Source organism: Haematobia irritans, chromosome 5, assembly GCF_050003625.1.
Source record: "Haematobia irritans isolate KBUSLIRL chromosome 5, ASM5000362v1, whole genome shotgun sequence".
Classification (NCBI taxonomy): Eukaryota; Metazoa; Arthropoda; class Insecta; order Diptera; family Muscidae; genus Haematobia; species Haematobia irritans.
In genome coordinates this window covers 148,687,651-148,693,954 of record NC_134401.1, presented here as the reverse complement: position 1 = coordinate 148,693,954, position 6,304 = coordinate 148,687,651, and positions in this window count along the sequence as shown.

The window sequence follows — 6,304 nt, the reverse complement described above, 5'->3', positions numbered from 1 at the left end:
TTTGTATGAAAAAAAATTTGACAAAATTTTCCGTATAAATAAAATTTTGACAAAATTTTCAATAGAAATAAAATTTTGACAAAATTTTCTATACAAATAAAATTTTGACAAAATTTTCTATAGAAATAAAATTTTGACAAAATTTTCTATAAAAACAAAATTTTGACAAAATTTTCTATAGAAATAAAATTTTGACGAAATTTTGTATGAAAAAATTTTCTATAGAAATAAATTGTTGACAAAATTTTCTATGGAAATAAAATGTTGACAAAATTGTCTATAGAAATGAAATTTTGACAAAATTTTCTATAGAAATAAAATTTTGACATTTTTTATAGAAATAAAATTTTGACAAAATTTTCCATAGATATAAAATTTTAGCAAAAATTTTCTATAAAAATAAAGTTTTGACAAAATTTTCTATAGAAATAAAATTTTGACAAAATTTTTTATAGAAATAAAATTTTGACAAAATTTTCTATAGAAATAAAATTTTGACAACATTTTCTATAGAAATAAAATTTTGACATTTTCTATAAAAATAAAATTTTGACAAAATTTTCTATAGAAATAAAATTTTGACAAAATTTTCTATAGAAATAAAATTTTGACAAAATTTTCTATAGAAATAAAATTTTGACAAAATTTTCTATAGAAATACAATTTTGACCAAATTTTCTATAGAAATAAAATTTTGACAAAATTTTCTATAGAAATAAAATTTTAACAAAATTTTCTATAGAAATAAAATTTTAACAAAATTTTCTATAGAAATAAAATTTTAACAAAATTTTCTATAGAAATAAAATTTTAACAAAATTTTCTATAGAAATAAAATTTTGACAAAATTTTCTATAGATATAAAATTTTCTATTGAAATAATATCTTAACACAATTTTCTATAGAAATAAAATTTTGACAAAATTTTCCGTAGAAATAAAATTTTGACAAAATTTTCTATAGAAATAAAATTTTGACAAAATTTTCTACAGAAATAAAATTTTAACAAAATTTTCTATAGAAATAAAATTTTGACAAAATTTTCTATAGAAATAAAATTTTGACAAAATTTTCTATAGATATAAAATTTTGACAAAACTTTTCTATAGAAATGAAAATTTGACAAAATTTTCTATATAAATTAAATTTTAACAAAATTTTCTATACAAATATAATTTTGAAAAAATTTTCTATAGAAATAAAATTTTGACAAAGTTTTCTATAGAAATAAAATTTTGACAAAATTTTCTATAGAAATAAAATTTTGACAAAATTTTCTATAGGAATAAAATTTTGACAAAATTTTCTATAGAAATAAAATTTTGACAAAATTTTCTATAGAAATAAAATTTTGACAAAATTTTCTATAAAAACAAAATTTTGACAACATTTTCTATAGAAATAAAATTTTGACGAAATTTTGTATGAAAAAAAATTTGACAAAATTTTCCGTATAAATAAAATTTTGACAAAATTTTCAATAGAAATAAAATTTTGACAAAATTTTCTATACAAATAAAATTTTGACAAAATTTTCTATAGAAATAAAATTTTGACAAAATTTTCTATAAAAACAAAATTTTGACAAAATTTTCTATAGAAATAAAATTTTGACGAAATTTTGTATGAAAAAAAAATTTGACAAAATTTTCCGTATAAATAAAATTTTGACAAAATTTTCAATAGAAATAAAATTTTGACATTTTCTACAGAAATAAAATTTTGACAAAATTTTTTACAGAAATAAAATTTTGACAAAATTTTCTATAGAATTAAAATGTTGACAATTTTTTCTATAAAAATAGAATTTTGGCAAATTCTCTATGGAAATAAAATTTTAACATTTTCTATAGAAATAAAATTTTGACAAAATTTTCTATAGATATAAAATTTTGACAAAATTTTCTATAGAAATAAAATTTTGACAAAATTTTTTACAGAAATAAAATTTTGACAAAATTTTCTATAGAAATAAAATTTTGACAAAATTTTCTATAGAAATAAAATTTTGACAAAATGTTCTATAGAAATAAAATTTTGACAAAATTTTCTATAGAAATAAAATTTTGACGAAATTTTCTATAGAAATAAAATTTTGACATTTTCTATAAAAATAAAATGTTGACAAAATTTTCTATGGAAATAAAATTTTGACAAAATAAGATTTTTTTGTTTGGTGTTTTGTAATTTTTTTTTTTTGGAATTTCCACAGTTCCCATTAAACAAATTTATGTGAGTGTAATGATCGCCGATGTCTACCTAATATTCGATTTATTTGTATTTATGTTAATTCTATGGCCAATTTTACCCAACCATTATTTACTATTCATAAAAATTAGCGCCAACTCGTGATTATTCAAAGTTCAATAATCGACACTTTTTATGAATGGGAAATTTATGAGCAATTCTTGAAACTATGAGCATAGACGCCTCAAAACAATTCACAGATGTTTGCCTGATTTATATCAATCAAAACCCTCCAAATCTATTTATGAACATGTAGAAATCGGAACTAGAAGTTCGATTACCTTAAAAATTATAAATCACCCAATTAAAAATTAAATATCACCCCTGTTTAACCAATTATTTTTTAGTTCTTATTTGCCATTTTTTTTAATAATGGGATATAAATACACACGTATAAAGTATTAAAAAGAATCTTTATTATTTTTATATACTCATTAATGATAATTCTTTTCAAATAAGCTTTTTTTGTTTTTAAGAAAAATCATGAAAATATAGCACGAGACTATAAACAATAATTCAAAATAATAAAATATTTTTCATTAGCGAACATATTTACAATAGATTTTGATAAAAAAATGTACTCATGACGACAATTTGAATAAAATAATATCTTCAGGAAATGACCAAGAAATATTACGCCTAAACTCTGACAAATTGTGAATAGAAAAATCATCACGTTATAATTTAATAATTTAAAATATTTTTAGCAATGTATAAACAAAATTCCGTCATTACTCAAGTGAAATTATGAAATGCGATAGCGAAAAAAAAAATTATGGAGTTTTTTCAAAAGCAATTTGCTTTAATATAATCAACTGAAATGTAGGAGGAAACACACAATTTTTTGTTTTATATTTAAAATTTATAAAACAAAATTATTATAAGTAAAAATAATAATGGAAATAAAAGTAATTGTAATTACTTTTACAAACTAATTTACGAACTAAGACTTATTTACTAAAACTATACATTTTAAATGTATAGTGTGTGTGTGTGTTTGTATATGTATGTATAGTTTAAAGATGTAACTATCAATAATTAATTGGGCGATTATGGATTGTTTATAACTAAATGATTTTTGTTTATGGACACAATGTTCGAGGTGGGAAAATGAAAGGTGAAATTGAAGAAAAATACATAGAAAAATATCACCAAAATTATTTTAATTAAATTCTTTATAGCATTTTGAAAGATATTGAATTAAAAAATTAATTGATCAATTAATTTTTTTAATCAAACTCTAAAATAATTACTCACTTTAATTTGGCTCAATTAAATTTTTAAATTGAATCAATTTTTGTTTTAATAGGTGATTGATTGTGGCATTTATAAATTAATGTTTTAATAAAAAATGTATTAATCACATAGTTTAATTGACTCAATTTAAAAAAAAAATTAATTGGAATTTGTAAAGATATTCATTTAAAAAATTAATTAATCAATCAATTTTTTAATTGAAACCTATATTAATCACTACTTTAATTGGCTCAATTAAATGTTTAATTAGACCTATTAAAATTTTAAATTGGATCAATTATTTTTTTAATAGTTCCTTGATATGTCATTGACCATTTAATATTTTAATAAAAAGTTTATTAATCACAATGTTTAATCGATTCAATTAAAATTTTAATTGGAAACATTATTTTTACTAAAGCTGGTTAATGATATTATTTCCGTGATTAAAGCCATTTCATATAATTATTTCAATTAAAATCCTAATAGAATTTGGAAAGCTATTCAATTGTAAAAATTAATTGATCAAATAATGTTTTAAATAAAACATTAATCATTCACTTTAATTGAAAAATTAATTTTTTAATTGAATCAATTATTTTTCTAATGACCTTGTGATTGCCATTTGACCAATTAATATTTTAATAAAAAAATACGTATTTTAAATCACGTATTTTAAATCAATTAAAATTTTAATTGGATACATGGTTTTCAGTAACGCTGGTTAATGATATCATACCATTATTTCCGTGATTAAAGCCATTTCATTTAATTATTTAAATCAAAATCCTAATAGAATTTGGAAAGCTATTCAATTACAAAAATTAATTGATCAAATAAATTAATCATTCTATTTAATTGGGCCAATTAGAAAAGTAATTTTTTTAATTGGATTAATTATTTTTTTAATGACCTTGTGATTGCCATTGACCAATTAATATTTTAATAAAAAAAATTATTAACTATGTATTTTATATCAATTAAAATTTTAATTGGATACATTATTTTTTAATTAATGTTGGTGATTGATATCATTTAAATTCCTTGCCTATGTTTGACCAATTATTTTTTTAATTTGTGATAGATGTTGCCATTGTACAATTATTATTTTAATAAAAAATGTATTAATCGCCTAGTTCGACTCAATTAAAATTTTAATTGTATATTTTTTAGTTAACATTGATAATTGATACCATTTAATTTCCGTGACTAAAGCAATTCCAATTAGAAATTAATTATTTATTTCCGACAAATTTGGTGCTCTGATTTTCCACGGTGTTTTTCGAACTTTTCAGCGATCAGCTGGGTTGCACAAGTCACCCAAAAATTTACGAGGGTGGAAATCAAAACAAGTAGATTCAAAAGTATTTTTTAATAAATTATTGTTGAATTAAATGTAACAATTGGTTTATATAAAACTCAACAAATTGTTTTTATAGCACTGATGAATTTTTTTTTTATATTTTTTTTTTTTTCTTAACAGGAAATGCATCCATCACGGACACAATTCCTCTTTCACCATGATTGATGTTAGTGAAGGCACGATTCATATTTTGTGTTTAAGAAACTGCGTAGGAAAAAACTTAACATAGGGCAATAGGTTAATGTGATATGCATATATGGGAGCTATATCTAAATTTAAAATTTTACTTTAATATATTTTTTTATTTTACTTTATTCAAAAAAGGATGGACAGACAATGCCGCGTAAAATTTCAATGCAAAACCCCAGACAACAAATTGATCTAATTTTTATATAGCTCCCTTATGTATATAACATCCAAAACATCGAACAAGAGTTGGATATTGACACCATTGTAACTGATTTATATATTTGGAGCGTCCTATGTTAGATTAAGTGCGTCTAACAGAGTCGCTTTTTTCCATACCGCCTTAAAATATCCAGGGAAAGTAGGTTTTTCTTCGGCTCATAGAGCTCCATAATCAAAAGAAATTCCTACTGCCCCCATCTACTATCTAAATCAAAGCCAAGGCAATGAAGCTTGGAATTTTGTGTGTATGGAGAAAAGAAATACATACGTTACGTTCCCGAAAATTTCGGTGGATATGAAGAGTAAGAAGTCACTCAAAAATTCACGAGGGTGTAATCAAAATAAGTGGAATCGAAATTCTTTTTTATGCCCATGTTGCCAAATCCACTTCCATGTGAATGTGAATCAATTCCACGATTTTCGTGTCCTACAATCCAATTTCACCGGAATTTTCGTGAAATCAATTCACTTGAAAGTTGAATTATGTCCAAGATGGATGTATTTCCGGTAAAAAAAGTACTCGCGTAAAAAATTTGAAATGTTTTATATTTAATACGTGAGTTTTATTAAAACTGCGTCATTTTTAATTAAAAAAAATAATAAATTATAATAAGTCTATTGATTCACTTATTTTATTTCCTTATTTTGATTTCTGCCTTAGTGAATTTTTAGGATGATTTGTGCAACCCAGCTGGTTACAGAAAAGTTCAAAAAAGAACGTGGAATTAAGAACACCAAATTTTCATGTTCGTGGATTTGACGTGGATAGTGGAAGTGGATATCCGAACATGGGTGTTAATACATTATTTTTTATTAAATATAACAATTGGTTTTTATAAAACGCAACAATTTTTTATAACACTCATAAGGCTCTTTATAAAATCTGTCAATATTTTTTTAATTACAAATTTTTAACGGGAAATGCATCCATCACGGACACAATTCCACTTTCACCATGATTGATGTTAGTGAATTACGTTCCCGAAAATATGAAGGGTAAGAACATCAAAATCATGGTCTTCAGTGGATATGCGAAAAGGGACATATACC